Below are 18750 nucleotides of genomic sequence, written 5' to 3' on the forward strand. Positions count from 1 at the left end.
CACTGCCTGAGCGCAACATCCCCATAGCATTGTACATATACTAGGTAGACATTGGATACAGCAACAAAGGAGTAGCAGGATTCCCAAAATAACCAGTATGACAGAAAGCACCGTCCAACCCCAGGATTGTAGAGAATCCCAGAACCAAGCACTAATACTCCAATCTCCCACAGGAACATGCACTTCTGAACTAAGGACGTGCAAGTTCTGTATTGCTTTGAAAATTGTCGGTGAGGAATCTGGTACGAAAACACAACAAGCGGACCCCACTAATTTACATACTCCACCACGTTCTGCCAGAATGACATCTAATGCCCTCCGGTTTTGGAGCGCTACCAATCTTATTGCTTTCTGTTCCAGTGTCATATTGTAGAGTATATCCGTGGTTCGGTTGATGGTTCTCTCCAGTACTCTTGCTAGCCCCCTAATATTTTCAGAATTTGCTATCTGTCCCCAAAATGGCACAACTGATTTTGTTATATCTCCCAATATTTGCCCACAGGTATCTCCATTCTCGTTCCGCCGTGGGCGAGCCTTAGAAACTTCCAATGTACTAGCTATGAATACCCCAGGTAACAGGATTCCTAAATAACAGGTTCCCTGCCAATCCTTGGGCAACCAGGGAAATGGTGTACTACCGCATACGAAATAGACAGGCCCCCCTACATACAGAGGCCTGTTCTCTCCGGTCAAATTTACAATGTTCACACAACCTTCAAAATCTCCCATTGACCGAGTGCCATTTCTTTGTACACAGAAGGGGACTGAATCGGGGCATTGGTTAATGGAGTAGGAAAGAGGCACAGCGTCCTTATTGCCTATCGGAGCCATTTTAAAGGAAATTAAAATTTGGAAAGGAAGAGACAGTTTATCAGATGGCCTAATAGAAGCAACATTAGGCTTACTTCTATTTGCGAAAAGCGAGCATCCCAGGGGAGTCAATTCACGTTTCTCAAAATTATTTAAATTAGTTCCATCAAAGTTCCCTAAGATGCTGTCATTCCAACGGCCAAAGATTAATGCTCTAAGAGAGGCATAGCAAGCATTTGTTAAAGGTAAAGGGTGAATATACCATCCTAGCCCCTTGTTCCCATGTTGCGGCAAATGGATGCGGATCCAGCAATTACTCTTATTAAAAATGGCATGCGTTGAATTCATTATTATCATTAAAGTGTTATTATGGCACTTTCGTCTATGCTGGGAGTCCCTAGGTGACAGAGTATGAAGGTGTACAGAGGGAGTCAAAGCAGTAGGTACAATTTCAATTTGCAGAAGAGGCTCTAGAGGATACATTTCTTCAAAGTACCAGAGTCCCACGGCAGTAACTATACAAATTCCAATTACTATTATCACAACACAGCAATACGTTTTCGGGGCCCAGGCACATTGTTCATTGTCCGAGTTGGTCACCCCCTTATTTACAAGTCCAATGCGATGCAATGCGAGCAGCAGCGGTGGAGGTGGCAGGCATCGTAGTTTCTCAATCAACGACCCCAATGTTCGTTGCTGGCGACACTACGGTTGCGCGACTTCTTAGTCCTTCCCCAACCCTAGCCAGCAGAATCCCTTTCTTTTCAAAAACTTTCTTTTGCAAGAACAAACTCACAATGACTCTTTTCTTTACCAGATGCACAGGCAAAACCCATGCCGCAGTTCTATTTTCTTCATCGAAGGTCGTACCTGGTGATTCCCGGTACTGTTTGATCCAGAAATAAGGTAACGTCACTTCCTGAGGGAAGCAACGTATCGGAGGTGACGGAAGTCGCAGAACTTGAAACAACGTTTTCCGGAAGTGACCTTTCCAAAGAGTGTGGAGACAAAATGGACTGTTCCCCAAGCTCCACAGGCTCAGAGAGATTCTCCGACACACTCACAGCGCTATTTGCTACTCCAGGATCTGAGATTGTAGCATCAGCGAGGGGTTCTGCTTCTTCTGTAACGTGTGGCGTCGGGTGAGGAAGTTTCTTGACATGCGTCGCGTGGATCCAATGCTTCTTTCCAGCCACCCGCACTGCTGTCTGGGTGACCAACAGCACCTGGTAGGGTCCCTGCCAGCGAGGCGCGAGGAAGGAAGACCTTTCGTAGGCCTTCACCAGGACCCAACTTCCAGGCTGAATATTGTGTCCTGGGCCCGTAAACCGTACAAGTAAAGCTGATTGAACCTGATGATAAATGAGATACAGATTTTTAGTCAACTGGTTACAGTAGTCTACAAGCAATACATTTTCAACCTCCCTCAATGCTTTAGGCTTCGGAAGACCCCAAATATTAGCAGGTCTCCCCATCACTACCTCAAATGGAGAGAGCCCAGTCTTAGTTTGAGGTGTGGCATGCATGGCTAACAATAGAATAGGTAAGGCGTCCGGCCATTTCAGTTTGGTGCCGGCGCATGTTTGAGCAAGCTTATTCTTTAGGATACCGTTATGTCTCTCTACCAACCCAGCACTTTGAGGATGTCTAGCTGAGTGAAATCGCTTTTCAATGTGTAACGCTGTGCATATCTGCAAAATTACTGCTGCAACAAAATGGGGACCGTTGTCTGACCAAATTACTCTTGGCAGCCCAAATCGTAGAAAGAATTCCTTTACCATAGTCTTCGCAGTGGTCATGGCAGTAGCATCCTTAACGGGGAAAGCCTCAACCCATTTACTAAAAGCACAAATGATCACAAGGACATATTTTGGATTGTTACAACCTTCCATCTCAATAAAATCAAAGTGGATGACCTCGAAGGGAACAGAAGGAGGCCCAAAACTACCCCTTGGAGTTACTGTCCCCTTCCCCACATTGTGCTGTACGCATATTATGCAATTCTGGACATAGCGCTGCGCGATCTTCACAATTTTATCATTTACCCAGACTTGTTCTAACATTTTTGTGATCTGCTGAGCACACACATGCGTAGGACCGTGTGCCATCTTAACCATCGCCAGCACATATGAATCAGGGATCAACCATTTCCCTTCAGATGTATCCACCCAACACCCATCTTCATCAAGTTTCCCCATCCCTTCGGCCCACTTTTTAGACTCTTCTATCGTGGCATCAGCTTGGATATCTCGTACAGACCCAATACCCTCATCCATTACATAGGCATCTTTTTTTTCTCTTAGAGCATACATGTCTGCGCTAAGGTCTGTGGCCGTTTGCCTGGCTATCTGGTCAGAAAAAGCATTCCCTTTTCCCACATCATCTATGACCTTACGATGCGCTGCACATTTCATGATCGCTAACTGACTAGGGAGCGCGAGTGCCGAGAGCAACTACACTATCAGGGGGCCATGCTCAATCTTGGTCCCATGTGAGGTTAGGAACCCTCTTTCCGACCAGAGCCTCCCAAAGTTGTGAGCCACCCCAAAGGCGTACTGGCTATCAGTATATATGTTTACTGTATGCCCTTCGGAGAGTTCACAAGCTCGGGTCAACGCTATAATCTCTGCGGCCTGCGCGGAGTTATGCGGAATTCCCTTAGTTTCAACAACCGTACTCAATGTAGTAACTGCATCGACAGCTGTAGATGTACCATCCGGGAGTTTGAAGCAGGAGCCATCACAAAACAGCTCCCCATCTGCATTGCCTAAAGGAGTATCTATAAGGTCTATCCTGCCCTTCGTTTCCTGTTCAGTAGTATACAGGCAGTAATGTGATTCTTCGTCACCGCAAACAGTATTTTGCGGGAAAGGTAGGAGTTCAGCCGGATTAAGAACACAACACCTCTTAATTTGAATGTGAGGGGCAAACAAAGTTAATTCATACCTCGTCAGCCGTGCAGAGGTGAGGTGCTGTGTTTGGGTTTTATTCAATAGGACATCTACAGAGTGAGGTACCATCAGGGTTAAATCATGGCCTAGGACCATTCCCTCACTCTGTTTTACAGATGTGGCAGCAGCAGCGACAGCTCGCAAACATCTTGGCAAAGCACATGCGACAGGATCAAGGGCAGAAGAGTAGTAGCCGCACGGTCTATTCTTCCCTCTGTGTTCCTGTGTTAACACAGCCAAAGCACATCCATCACATTCATGCACAAACAACACAAATGCCTTATTGTAATTTGGAGTACCCAGAACCGTTGCAGAGCATAACGCGGCTTTGAGAAGCTCAAATGATCGCTGATGTTCCGACTTCCATGGCAGCGGCGAAGAGATGCCCTTCTTCGTCAAGGCCAACATTGGTTTTATCACTAGTGAGAAGTTCGGGATCCACAGCCTACAGTAAGAAGCCATACCTATTAAGGCTCTGACTTCCTTCTGTGTATTTGGAACAGACATGCCAGAAATGTGTTTTATTCTTTCAGGTGTCAATCTTCTCCCCTCCTTTGACAGGAGATAGCCTAAATAGGCGACCTCCTGACAACAATATTGAAATTTCTTAAGCGAAGCTTTATGACCATGTTCAGCCAAATGAATAAGCAACAATACAGTGCCTTCTTTACAAGCACTTTCAGAATCTGCAGCTAAAAGCAAGTCATCGACATACTGAAGCAGTGTACAAGTAGATGGCAATTCAAGGGGGTCAAGCTGCTCTTTCAAAGCCCTACTATAAATGCTCGGACTTTCAGTATAACCTTGCGGTGCATGAGTAAATGTGAACGAACGTCCCCCCAAGGTGAACGCGAACAAATATCTACTATCCTTGTTTATAGGAATACTGAAGAAAGCATTCTTCAGATCCACAACACTAAAGTGAGTAGCTGTAGCAGGGATCATCTTTAGTATCGTTGTCACATCAGGCACAATTGGAAATTGTGGGGCGACAACTTTATTAATAGCGCGTAGATCAATTATGAAACGGAATGGGATTGCATTGTCGCCTTTCTTGTACAGGGGTAAAATCGGGCTGTTACATAAACTACCTGCAATCTCTTCGATCACTCCTCGATGCACAAAATCGGAGACAATGCACTTCAAAGCACGCTCGCCCTCAACTGATATTTTATATTGTGGAATGCGTGGTAGTTTAACTCCATGTTTCAAAACTATTTTAACAGGTTCAACCTGTAGTACCCCGACATCATTGTCGTCAACCGCCCACAAACATTCCGGGACAACGCTAAACTCAGGAGGCAATGGTCGAGTCAAAAACTGAGAACTGGGAAGTTGCTGTGGTGAAACCGCCAGTCGCACTCCGTCAGAGGAACAATGAATTACTGCATTTAGTTTCTTCAACAGATTTAACCCCAGCAAATTCTCTCCACAGTTTGAAGTCAAGAGGAATGGACAGTGGTCCGTAAAGGGACCCAAAGAAACAGGCACCGGCGAAGAACCCGGACAAGCAACTGGTATGCCATAAAACCCTACAGAAACATTAGTTTGCCCTGACAGTGGAATGATTGGAACCCGAGAATGATCAATGGAGCACTTCTGTGCTCCAGTGTCTATCAAAAACTGATGTTTCCTATTCCCCACTAACAATTCAACATAGGGACCTTTTTGACTAACGGGAATAGGTGAAGGTTCCAAACCCTGCTTCAGGAAATCCTATTGAAATAAAATGTTGTCAGAAGGAAGCTCTTCAGAAAGGTAGGCAGCCGAAGGGTGATCAAATATGTTTCTCATGTCCACACTCGAAGTCTGACTATCCCGTGAAAAAGGTTGCTGAGAATCTTGTGAGAACTGACCTCTATCAGGGCCCCCCACTCCGGGGCGACCTCTAGGTCATCTACCCATACTCCCAAATGTGTTGTTTGACCTCTGTCGAAGGACGGGGCACTGTGCACGCCAATGACCTTCCTGGCGGCAATAGGCACATTGATTAATATTCACAGGACCCAAGGGGACGTTCCCTTTCAGAACATACTGACCTCTGGTCTGTGAATTACCTCCTCTGGGATTTCTAACAATTTTCTGTAACAATACTTTAGTCTTCAAATCTCCTTTCCTCTTCTCTATTCTCTCTTTTTCATTATTAACATGGTTCTCATAATACTGAGCCATGTGCAAAACTTCAGATTGGGATTTCACCTGCCAAGCGCTCTCAGAGGACATAATCTGTGACTGGATGTCAGGCCGCAATCCACGTACAAATTTGTCCACAAACAACTTTTTCCCAGACTCTGTGCCCAAGTCCTGTCCACTGAAGTCAGAGAATACATGTTCGAATCGATTAAAGAATTCCGTGGCACCTTCAGATTTTCCTTGAACACAGGCCGTAAGCTTGTCCCAAATAATTCTTTTCTCAGGAATTATGGTTTTCAATTTTGCGACAATTCTATCAGGCAAAGTGAGTATTACCTGAGGTGGTTTCTCACCAGCTGGTCTTTCCCCATCAAACCTAGCTATGTTAGCCCATGTATCTCCCAACCCTGGCACATCATCTATTGTTCGAACCTGCTTCCATAAATCTACGGACAGGAGTACAGGGAATAGCAAGTCAATATCACTTAGGGTGAACACAGAGGACTGTAAAACGGACTCTAACTCTCTGTAGAATCCTGTCGGATTTTTCCTAATATCAAGAATTGATTGTCTAATAGTGTTCACTTCCTGTCGCGAAAACGGAACGTGAACAAATTGCGATACATAATGTGCAGGGATGTCCACAGCGGGTGAACCTGTCCCAACGTTAGCGGGAATCTCAACCTTTGGGACAAATGTCGGAGGAACCTCTCTCATTGGCAACTGAGATAAAGGTAATTCCGATCGCAAACTAAGCAACAGAGCACGGTCGAGCGCTAAGGCAGCCGAAGAAGTGTCGGGCGTAAAAACCCTCTTACACATACCCAATAAAACTATAGGACAACTAACCTTCTTCCTTACACATTCATCCTGCAGGTACTGTACCATTACCTGAATCACCTTCCTCTGCATTTCTACTGTATACTGACTATACGTGTCATATACTTCATCCGGCGGTATCGATGAATCCGAGATCCATCGAATCGCATCTTTGGTACAAATTCGTACTTCCTCAGATGCCGATTTACGACACGGAAGGAACCATTTCTGCACATACATACTGTCGTCTTCACCATCCTCATCCCGTAATCTTTCTAAGTCCCTCCTATACTCAAATAACCTCTCAACATGACCATGTACTTTCTACTCAGTGTCCCTCTAAAGCGCTAAAGTATTTAGATCCCTCAACCCTTGTGGGAGATCTGTATTATGTAATCTACCCCACATTACACATAAATGAGTCCCCAAACCTTCAATAAAAACATTTTTCTCTGGAAAATTGCCCATATTTGATAATGTGGAGAAAACCTCAGCTTGATCACCTCTCTCCATACAATGCTTAGCCCATGCAAATAATTCCTGTTTCTTTTCTGCAGAGACAGTATTTAGAGTAACAATCTTTGACCCCGCACCCTGATCAACTTCAGTCAGTACAGAACCACTCGGGAGCGGAGGTGCGGGCAAATTCAATGGAGGTGCGACTATCGGCACAAGGGGAAGGGGTGGTAGAGTAGGTGGAGGAACAACAACTAGAGGAATAGGAACAATAGGTTGTACAGGGGGAACAGTACTAACAGCAGGAATAACAGCAGGAATAACAGCAGGAATGGGCAGAGCACCAGGGAGAGGATCATACGGAGGTGGCGCAGAGGCACCAGGCCTGCGTTTGTTTAACAATTTATCAATACATTCTTCGGAAACATGAAAATCTTTAGCGGGATAGATTTTCTGGATACCGAGTGAGAAAGCCTTATCCATACTCTTGACTGACTCTGAAAGCTTTTCCTTATCATATAACAACGCCTTTTTGGCATTCGTTTTATGACGGCGTGCATGTTTATCCCTACTTTTAAGCTGCTGCAATGCTTCTTTTTTCCAATTCTGTAAAACATCAAATGCTGCAGGTCTGGCCTTCTTCTTTAGCAAGACCGATTCTATGTATTCAATATGGGGGATCTCGAAACTACCATTGATTGGCCACTGAAATTCGGAGGCATGTCTGGTTTGTCTGTGCCAAATATCATTAAATACTATACTTCCAATGCCATGCTTACAGTACATAGTACACGCCGGCGACCCCTCCTCTGGTGCCAGGCGGCTAAATTCCAAAGATTGTCGATCGCTGCAGAACAGAGCCCTAAAGCAGCTAGACAATTTCCCAGGCATTTCACAAAAAATTAGTGTTACCTGGTCAATAATTGTGTCTGCAGATACAATACGCCAAATTCAAATTGTCAGGGTTAAATTAAGAGTTGGGTCACGACTACACCTGACCAAACCTACGGAGGACCGTACGGTTTACCAAAGAACTTACCTAACGAATTTTACCTTGAGTTTGGTGGTTTCGACAAATCTGCCCGCCTCAAAAATGGACCCTCGTCAAGATGCCGTGTCAGACCACACGACTATCGTCCAAGGATCGGATCGTGCAGCGCTGCCGAGGTATCACGTCTCGTCCGGTCAGGCCCGCAGTATCACACCGTCCGATCCCGGTTCGATAGTCTGCGTCAATCCTTCAATGATCCGGCATCAATCTTGAGGGTCCCTATTCGGGCGCCAACTGTGAAAACAGAGAAATAATATGAGGCCGGGAAGCCCAAAAAGAAACACACCAACACAGGTTATAAAGAAACAGACAAGTGCTTTATTTCAAGCTACAACAGTTACCAAGTCAATTGACAAATGGATAGCTATTCGGCTCTCAGTATAACATAACGAACTTCAACGAGGGTTCGATGTGTTAGTGAGAGAGGCCGCATATTGGAATACCCGGGCCTTTTATACAATTTGTCCAGCCCTTGGCCAACCCTCTTGCGGGTTAACCATTCTGCAAAATATTTAATTCTGGTCTTAGGGTTCCTTGCCAGGTCAATCCTTTAATATATGCATTTCGATTAGTTTCGCTGATATAAGTAGTACATTTACATATAGGTCAACGGTAGGACAAGGTCTCTGTTCGTGACCCCGACAAGTGGCCTGCAGGCATATTAATTATTCAGTTGTACAGAGGTCACAACGGCCAGAATCTTACTCAGAAAGTCATTTGGCCTCCATTTTGATGTTCAGGGTGACTTCTACATAACAAGAGAACCTAAAATGGCGGCTCAATCCAAGATGGCGGCTTACATTGGTTTCTCTAAGGTCAAGACCTTGCCGGGAAGTTTGTTCACACATGACGTTTAGACAACTTGGCGTAGGCCAATACACATACAATTGTTACAATAGGAGGCATAATATTGTTTCTATTCCGACAGGCAAGGTACAGGTGTCCCAATGAAAAAGGATCTCTGTCTTACTGGCATCAAGGTAGAGAACATTGGCAGAGCACCATGCCTGAATAGCAGCCAGGCTATCAGGTATGAGGGAGGAAGAGGAGTAGGCAGAGGAAGGCAGCTTGAAAGAGAGCTGTGTGTCATCTCTATAACACTGGAAATGAGGGGAGAAAGTAGAGATCAGGTGGGCCAGAGGTGCCAGGTAGATGTTGAAGAGCCAAGGTAATTGGATCGAGCCCTGAGGGATACCATAGATAGAGAGTGAGGTGGAGGAGAGGAAAGTGCCCATTTGCATTTGGGAAGGTCTGTTTGAAAGGAAGGAGGACAGCCATGCCAGTGCCCAGCCCATGATGCCTAGGGTACATTGGAGACGGTTTATGAGGATGGAGTGGTAAACTGTGCCAAAAGTAAAAGAGAGATTGAGCAGATCAGAACAGGATCAGAAAATAGGGAGTGTTAGAGTCGAGGTTGGAGAGTAGGTCTTCGTGGGTGTTCAGGAAAGCAGTCATCAAGCCTCTGGCATCCCTAAAACCGGACTGGTGGTCATGGAGGAAGCCAGCCATTTCAGTGTGGAGAATAAGTTGGGGAATAACCAACTTCTTTAAGAGTTTGCCCAATAAATGGGTGATAGAGATAGGATGATAGTTAGAAGGGCAAGAAGGGTCAGCTGATCATTATTTTAGGAGAGGGTGCACAAGCACGTGCTTGAGTAGTTGAGAGATGGGGCCAGTGGCAAATGAGTTCTCGCAGAGGTCAGCCAAGGCTGGAGCAAGAGAGGCAATGTTGTCCTTCATGGTTCTGGAGGAACAGGGGAGCACATGTTAAGAGGAGACTTTCACAGAACTGACAACTCTAGAGATCTCATCTGGTGCAATGGCAGAGAAAGAGGAGAGTATGGGGGAGGAGGGGACAAAGAGGGACAAGCGAGTGGGTTCTGAGGGGGAGCAGAAGACAGAGAGGACAGGATGTCCAGAGTTTTGGAGGAAAAGTGGGCAGCCAGTGCAGAGCAGAGGACCTGGGAGGGGGGAGGGGAGGAGGAGACTGTGGTAGCATTGGCAAGTTTTTTGCAGACTTTAATCAGCAAATGTTATTTGATCAGCCATGTTATTGGCAGGCTTGGACATGAGCCCTCTTTTTGGAGCATATGGAGAGATTGTATTGCCTTTGGAGTAGCCGGCAGACCAGTTTGTCAGAGGATGATCTAGATGCCTGCCACTTTCACTCTGCAGCTTTGCACATGCATTTCAAAGAGTCCAAGTCAGAGTCATACCAAGAGTTGCAGTCGGAGGCAGACTTCATGTGGATCCTCATGACAGGGGCAAGGATGTCCAGTGTGTTAGAGATAGGGAGTTGGAGGTCAGAATGGGACTCTAAAAGAGGCAGAGGAGGGATGAAGGGCGAGGTAATAGCAGTGACTGACACACACTTCCCCGGTCGAATGACAGAGGAGACTGGCAGTGCAGATGGAGGCATCAGGGGCCAGGGTAGGTCAAGGTGGGAAGGCCAAGTCAGACCAGGAGGGAGGGGTAGTGAAAAGGTTAGAGAGAGGGAAGTCAGTTGAGATGAGATCATCCAAGGTGTGTCCAGCAGAGTGGGTTGGGCTAGAGGGAATGGTAGAGCAGGAAAGAGTGTAGCAGAGGCCGCAGAAGAGAAGAGTGGCCCCATCAAGAGAGTCAAGATGGATGTTGAAGTCCCTAAGGAAAATAAGTTTGGAGGAGGAACCAAGAAGAGAGGAAGATAGGTTGGTCCATTCTGAGAGGAAGAGGGGAAACGGTCTAGGGTGCCTGTGGATGGTACTGTGATTAAGAGAGGAAGTAGGAGACACAGACAGCCTGCAGACTAGGCTTTCAAATGATGAGTAGGTTTGGGTGGGGATAATGGAGGCAGGAATCCACTCAGGGAAGATCAGAGCCACTCAACCACCAGTCTGGGAGTGCATGGGATTGCAAAGGATCTTGTAGCCCTCAGGGAGAACAGTGTCAAAAGCAGCAACAGAGCTTGCCTTGAACCACGTCTCAGTGAGAGCAAGCACGTCAAGGTCAAGGTCTTCAAGGAAGTGCCAGATGTCAGAGGAGTAGGGTGCTGCCACTGGAGGGGATGGGGGAAAGGGGATGAGGGAAGGAGAGGTGCAGGGAATTTGAAGAGAGAAGTAAGACTCCTGTCAAGAAGTCAGCGGTTGGTTGAGAGCCCTGGGCCATTATAGTGCCATCATGATAACCATTAATGCTGCATTTGGATGATGCAAAATGAGACAAGAGCACTTACCATCTGGTCCCCCCAGTAACGGCTGATGAGGAGAAAGAGGAGAGGACAGAGACCATATGGGGGTCCATAGGTTAGATGAAGGAACAGCAAAGAGAATGTCACTGATAGTCTGTCTAGTGGAAATATTGATGTAGGTGTCTGCAATGAGCAGACCAGGGTTTTAACTCAGGAGTGCATGTTTTAATTTCTTTCTTCCAGACTTTGTGAGAGAGGGAGGATAGGAGATGTAGACACAGTTAGAAACGATAGGGGATATGGAGAGCACCATGGCGGCAAAGACATGATTGGGGGAGTGGTAGACATATGATAACAGGGGAGAGGGTCAAGCACTATACAGCAGTAGAATCACACCAGGCAGCCACACATCCAGAGACCAATGTGTACAATGGGAATGGCCAGATATACAGACCATTAACAAATTGTAAGCACACCTAAAATCGATTTTAGCCAAAAGCACTCAAAACAGTACAACATGGTGGTGGTTACACAGTTGGAAGCACACCAGAGAATAGAAAGGTTATAAATGATGTGTTTTATTTTTTCTGTTGAAGCAGGGCACTTAAGAGAGCAGTAGCGGTTAGTATGATGCACATCACAATGCATAGTACTGTTGGTGCAAAGTGTTAGAGATTACAGAGTTGGCATGTAGGAAAAGGAGCAGGCAGTAATGTGAGCAGATATGGTGTCCAGGAAGATGGGTGGACCAGAGAGAACCATAATTGCTTACCAAGACAATAGGAATAAAGATCATGTTTGTGGTCACAGTGTGTGTATCACCAAATCAATATGGGAACCATTCAGAGTGATTCCAATTAGATGCCGGGAGAGGTGCTCCCTCCAGCTCCACACATAGACAGACAGGGGCCTTCATGAGGGCCTTGGTGCTGGCGGCTGGCTCTCTCACCTGCTGGGTCCTGGTAGGCCAACAAACAGGAGCACCCGGCCAATCATATGCAATGTTCTGCCCACACGTGTCTCCAGGGTGAAATGCAGGCAAAAAGTCATAAGATTGCAACAAATTGATATTTAGAAGGCTGCTGTTGATTTATGACCCTCCTTCGAAATGCCTGCTAACGACCAAATGGGTTTACCATAAGAGGAGCTGCTCCCAAGAAATCTGGTTCAGACCATGTTGCTGGGTGAGGTGGGAAGAGGGGAGGCAAGCAACCATCATGCTTAGGAGACAGAGGGGGGAAAAGGGTTTGAGGTATAATGGACACAGAGGTAGGGCAACGCTCTGGGAAAAAGCTGCAGGGAGTACATTTAGATTCAGAGGCGGTGTGTGACAAATATACCCACTGTATGTCCTAGGTTTCTGATCTGAATGAAACACCTGATCAAGCAGCCGATAGAGTGGAAAATGATGAGGATGAGGATGATGGTTGTTCTCTTATATAGCACTGCATGGAAGTCTCCTACAGCTTCTAAGCACTGTAATAACAGGCGTCATTTAAAGAAAATGTAGAATGGCATTTAATATATAACTCTCAGAATAATGAAAGGATAGTCAGCCCTAGCACATATGAAGTACAGGTTTACCTCATGTTAGAGAGCCATACTTCACAGGTATAGCTATCCAGCATTGGAACATGAGTGTGATAGTGGGGATGTAGAGAATCATAGCCACACACAGGGAGGATGTTGTGCAATATAAAATAAAAAAAACGCTGGCAAGTAGGGGCATCATGAAATTCTCCTGAATTGCTATTGAGGGCTTCTTCTGCCCCAACTCACAGAATTTGGCTGTACAATAATATGGTGTGTGCTCCCCATGCTCATCCTCTCTGAAACAATCAATGATGCGGAGGAGTGTGAAAAGGGGAAGACATTGGCATACCTGGGGTATATAAGACCATGGTCTTCAAGCTGACCTTTTTACAGGTCACAGTCTGTTTTGCCTGTGAAGTCACTGTGTGACATGATCTAACTTTCACCAATAGATCTTGGCCAGTGTTTCTCCAGTGTGAAAAGCATTTAAACACCAACACTCCTCCTCTATTCTTGTTGTGTGTGGTGTTTTTTATTTTGCTCTGCATTGTTCTTTAGACTTTGGCCGTGTTTTCAGTGCCAGTAGTGAATGGGACCCTTTTTTACACACATCAACATTTTGACATGTGGGAATGCCCTCTGCTTCCAGTCTTAGTCCCTCCTCCTTTTGATAGGGGTTTGATATAAAGTGAATATACAGTTTATATAAAATGATATAAAAATATATATTTTATATAAAATGTATATTGTAAAAGGTACATTTGATATAAAACTGGTATAAAACGGTTATTAAAATGTTTTAATAGGATGTTGAGATGATTTGATATAAAAGTGAATATACATTTTATATAAAAAGATGTATACACATGGAAGCAGTCTGTGGTGGCGCTGCTTGGATGACTATTGAGGGCAAAGTGGGCTCTGAGACAAGTGCTGTGAACCTAGGTTTTTGCAGAGTGACGCAATGATGATGCAGGGGCAGGGTTTTGGCCATTATTGTTATATGAAGCATATTTGCATTCTCTGACTAGTATAGATGAAGTCATGATTTTATCATTTTAATGACATGGGCTAGAGAGTTAGTTCAATGGCTAGTAACATTGAACTTGGATATAGCTTTGATTTAAAATGATCAAGCTATAAATAGGTCTGGGCCGGTTCTAAAGTTACGATGTGCAGGGAAACAGGTTTACAATTCCACTTTATAGCCTTTGTGGTAGGCTGGGAAAAACAAGCACTTTTGCAGCTAGCCAGGGTCTATCAGCGTGATATTCAGGAAATGAGGATTATAAACAGCTATAGTTACAATGAGGGGAAAACACCCCCTGCAACCTCGAGGGGTTATGGCAATAGTCATACCCCTAAATGTTTTGCAGTGTATGATGGGGTGGAGGATACTCAGGGCTTAATGGCCGACTTTGAAACCAAATAGTTTTGGGATGACGATGATGTGGTTTTAGAGCAATTATTCGGCTCCGAATACAGTGAATATGAGTCTATGGCTCTGCAGGCGGATGCGGTCATGACACAGGAGAGTGACACCGCTCCCGGGGACTTGATGAAGAACAGGGTTCTGTGTGCGGGTGTGAGAACCGTCAAACGTAGCAGAGACTATCAATATGTACTGTGCTTGCTGTACAAATCAACTTGAAAACCTCAGGCAATGCAATAATACCCTATGTCTGAACTGTGTTATTGTGATCCCCTGTTTTCAATTCATTTTGAACAGCAAACACAATGAATAATAGCATTGTCTTTAATGCTATCAGTCCCCATTAGCGAAACAGTCTGTGTAAGTAATGTATTTCACTAATAGAGACCAATATGGACACAACGGCTCTCCTGTGCGCTGATACTAGGGGTATTCAGGGGTTTATGGCTATAGTAACATGGGGGTGTTTACACTTTTACAGATGGTGCTGCGGAAATAAAACTGATAAATCCCAGCAGGATGCTCACAAATGTTTAAGATACCTTATGCAGATAATTCGTTATGTAAAATATGTTCCTTGTTGAGCTCTAAATGTCTAGTAGGTTTGCTGCGCATTACACAGCTGCTGACACATATAAGGATTGGAGTAGGGACTGAACAATGCCTGTCTAAAACATCATGGACTATAGAATCGGAGAATAACCCTCTTTTGAAAATGAAGCAGTTTAGACAAATGTGTCTGATGGGTGTTAGAAACATCGTTAAGAAAACAGTTTACAAGTGTGATGGGATAAACTATATCTAATTGAACGCCTAATGTCGACATGTTTGCTTATCGACGCAGTGACGTTTAATGTGTTTGTGCAGTAATCGCATTTACTACAGAGTATGAAGCAGGACTGACCATTGTGTATCAAATGGATAAAATCTGAATACAAAATTGATGTTTTAAATGTTAATAAAAGTCTGTTGGTTATAAATCTGGTTGTGTGTTTATGTTTAGCAGTTATAGTGCAAACATGTCTGGCTTGAAGCTGTTGGAAAAATATTCTGATGAAGGTGGGGGCCTGTAGTTATGAAGGGGTTGACAGCCTGTGCCGTTACCTGCGAAGGATGGTGAGAAGGTGCGCGGGTTGCTGTCAAGGCGTGGGTTTCAGGGGAGGAGGCCTACATTGTACACAAGCCGGCCCGGAAACATTTTAAACGGTGAATGACTCTGGTAATCTGACATCAATCATCAATGGCAGGCAGATATTATGGGTTTGAGCCGTTTTTCACAGAGACAACAATGATTTTTGCTATATTCTATACATCATCGTCGTTCTATCAAAATATGGCAATGTTGAGGCTTTAAATAACAAGAATGGTCACAGCGTTGTGACGGCTTTCAAAATGCATATTTAACAAAGGCTGAGTTCCCACTACACTACAAACAGACGCCTGTAAGGAGTTTTTAAATAAGCCATTACAGAGCCTTCTTAAACAGCACAGGGTGCATCACTTTGTAACACACTCCGAAACTGAAGCCTCTATTGCAGAATGTTTTATACACTCCTTCAAAACACGGGTCTGGTGATTCTTCATGGCTAAAAACACCCGCACATATGTGGAGGTGTTACCCACATTTAGAAATGTGTATAACACCACGCATCATAGATCTATTAAAACCACCCCAGCTGGTGTAACACCGCAGAATTCCCTGGATGACTGAAAACAACTGTACATCGAAAGACTTTTTAAAAAGACAACACTTACGCCCCTTAAAAGTGAGATCATGTGTGGATCTCAAAACACAAAGCCGCCTTTACAAAGGGGTATAAGCAGAACTACAGCAACGAGATCTTTATCATACATGGAGTGACTCAAAGGGAGGGCCTTTTTATATACAGACTAATTGATTGTTTGGGGGATTGTTTTCAAAGTGTTTTTTATAGGGAGGAGATCCAGAAAGTCAGTAAAGACCAACAATGATTTTATAGAATAGAAAAAGTCATAAAGAGTAAAGGTTGTGTAGCTAGGAAACTACATCTAGTCAAATGACTGAGGTGGCCTGACAAATTCAACAGTTGGGTTCCCACGAGATCCCTAGAGGTCACAGGTGTGTAATGAGGTGGCATGGAGGCAACACATTTTTACATTATGCTCCCCAGCAACGCTTCATCCAAGACACTCCCAGGGAAAACCATTTCCAACTTTACAGTGAAGCTGGCCAAACCCATACATTTGGAGGGGCAATGGACGGTGGTGCTCAATGATGTTCAGTATGTTCGATCATGGGACACTTTAGCCCCAGGGGAAGTCACGTTTATCATAAAACGAACAAACCCTTTGAGGCTCTGGCCCAGTGGGTTTTTCTAGGGGGATTATCCAAATATACGGGAACTTGTCAAAATCATTAACAAAGCCATACCAATCATACCCGAGTACGCCGATACAACGCTACGCCAAGACCCGCACCAGCACAAGGTTTTTCTACAGGGTCCTGAAGCATCTGTTAGGTTTTCAACAAATCGGAGACTGCATAACATTTTGGGAACCTTGCAACACATTGGAAGTGAAGAACTGTGCAACAATACCTGTGCCAACATTAACAGGCCTTTACAGTGTACTGCTTTACAGCGATATCATGCAGTATGAAAGGGTGGGAGATAGATATGCCTGCTTCTTAGAACCTTGGAGATTAAAGGGAACAACAACGATATTGTGAACATTCAATAAAACAATCCCGATTTCGCCCTGTGTGTAAAAAACATTTTGACACCATCAACATACAGCTAAGAGACGACCAGGGGTAGTTTGTATCATTTAGATATGGAAAAATCTGGCTGTGGCTGCACTTCAGACCGCTCCGGCTGAAAGAACAATAAAAAAGCATTATAATGATTGTGGTGAAGAACTTTAGAGACCCTGATGGCTATATGGAATATTTGATGAACCAGGGTGGTTACAGCGATCAGCCATATTTTAGCAGAACCCCTGTGATATATGGTTCAGGGCTCGGCGGCATCTTGTTGGGTGTCTTGACCCACGTTCAAGTTATTATACTGCCACATTTGGTGCTGTGGGCTTAGAAAATCCAAGATGGCCGAAAAGCCCACATTTGCGCCAGAATCCTGGAAAACCTCGCGGGTTTGCGCACATCGAAATGGTTGCCTAACCTGCCACCCACCAGTGCGAGCGTGGTGGGCCAGAAGCGCCATGAGTGAAACATGGTGCCAAAGGAAAAACAGCAGTGCCTGTTAGCTCAAAAAGCGCTTGGAAATCACTTTGTTTCTCTGAAATGCAAGCTAAAAATGCCTATTTTAAACATTGCAAGATATTCAAAAATCTCACTGAACACAAGCAGACATTTGGCAGAATGTAGTCTTTTGTGCATACAAAATCTGGAAAGATGAAGAGCCCAAAACAATGTTTATAACAAAACTGGCTGAGCTGTGGATGTCAGCAGCTTAACTGAAATTGGATTTAAAACCACTAAAATCGAAATGTTTAAAATAAATGAGTGACCTACTTTTGAGTGTCACATGGGTTGCAACTGTTTAAAGGTCATAGTTTTGAACTTAGAATCAGCGTTCTAGCTGCATGTGTAAAAATGATAAGTTTGATTTGAATGAAGAAAAACTGGGAACAAAAGTTTCATTTGGCTGAAGCCTGGCTTGAAGAGATTGAATTATGCCCGGCAACTACCCCCGACAGGAGTTGAAACTTGCTCAGCCACTGCATTCCCAGGCCTGGCTGCGTTCTGCTGTTCCCACCAAAAGGAGATTACACCTCTCTGATTGAATCAGGGGAGGAGCACCTGGGAGCAGGGAAACAGAACAATGATCCTTCCTTGGCTAAGGCAAATGTTAAATTAGAGGGGGTCGTAAATTACTTCCTCTTGGGAGAAACTGGGAGGAGCAGTGCCTCTGTGAGCAACTTGAGTTGGAGGAAGTGGACACACCAGAAATTCCACCATGTGCTTTGGGAAACCACACCCCTCTGGGCCAGAGCATAATTTTAAAAAAAAGGTGGATAATTCATAGTACGGACTTGTCAAAATTATATAATTAATATCATTATTCTTGTGATTTTTCTGTGCACATTTTAAGAGGTGTTAGGACTCTGTGGTATGTTCTGGGGGGTAGTAGCGGAAAATAAGGTACTAATTCAAAGTAGCTGGCACCTACCCTGAATCTCCTATTGGGAATTAAAATCATTTTTAGCACAGTTTTCCCTTCTTTGCATACCACATTTAAAGTATTTTGCCTGTGTTTTAAAATCATCCCTGTTCTCTAAACTTGCTAGGGGGGGAACTGAAATTTGTATTGTATGGTGATTGTATTCCTGAAAACCGTGTGCTTCACTTCCATCTCCTTATATTGCATGGGGTGGAGTGAATTGCCACCAGGGGAAAAGT

The sequence above is a fragment of the Ambystoma mexicanum genome, chromosome 14, assembly GCF_040938575.1.
Source record: "Ambystoma mexicanum isolate Mex_15411 chromosome 14, UKY_AmexF1_1, whole genome shotgun sequence".
In the NCBI taxonomy this organism is placed as follows: Eukaryota; Metazoa; Chordata; class Amphibia; order Caudata; family Ambystomatidae; genus Ambystoma; species Ambystoma mexicanum.